Source organism: Myotis lucifugus, unplaced genomic scaffold, assembly GCF_000147115.1.
Source record: "Myotis lucifugus unplaced genomic scaffold, Myoluc2.0 scaffold_444, whole genome shotgun sequence".
Lineage (NCBI taxonomy): Eukaryota > Metazoa > Chordata > Mammalia > Chiroptera > Vespertilionidae > Myotis > Myotis lucifugus.
In genome coordinates, this window is record NW_005871492.1 from 494,810 (window position 1) to 495,432 (window position 623).

Sequence of the window (623 nt, forward strand, 5' to 3'; positions counted from 1 at the left end):
CTCGACTCCATCTTCGCGGTAGTGGCACAGACCGCAGTTCAGTCTCCGACATGCAGCTTTTTGTCTGCGCCCAGGAGCTACACACCCTCGAGGTGACCCGTCGGGAGACTGTCTCCCAGATCAAGGCTTATGTGGCCTCGCTGGAGGGCATCACTCCAGAAGATCAAGTCGTGCTCCTGGCGGGCACACCCCTAGAGGATGAGGCTACTCTGGGCCAGTGTGGGGTGGAGTCGCTGTCCACTCTGGAAGTAGCCGCCCGAATGCTTGGAGGTAAAGTCCATGGTTCTCTGGCCTGTGCTGGGAAAGTAAGAGGTCAGACCCCCAAGGTGGCCAAACAGGAGAAAAAGAAGAAGAAGACTGGTCGGGCAAGCGACGGATGCAGTACAACCGACGTTTTGTCAATGTTGTGCCCACCTTTGGCAAGAAGAAGGGCCCCAATGCCAACTCTTAAAGTCCTTTGTAATCTGTTTTTCTCTAATAAAGCCACTTAGCCTAGAAAAAAAAAATATGAAGACTTATTTATCCCTAAAAGACCATTATATCAAAAATATGAAGACTGTATGGGCAAGGCTAAGATTAGAGGCAGGGAGATGAGAGGAAGAGCCACTGAAGGAATCCCAGTG

The 623-nt window shown here is 51.2% G+C and overlaps 1 pseudogene across 1 annotated transcript; it reads left to right on the forward strand.

Moving 5' to 3' along the window:
* On the forward strand, positions 1–506 carry LOC102423941 (annotated as a pseudogene). The gene has a single exon (XR_001351186.2). The product of XR_001351186.2 is annotated as a ubiquitin-like protein FUBI pseudogene (transcript).
* Positions 507–623: the final 117 nt, after the last annotated feature.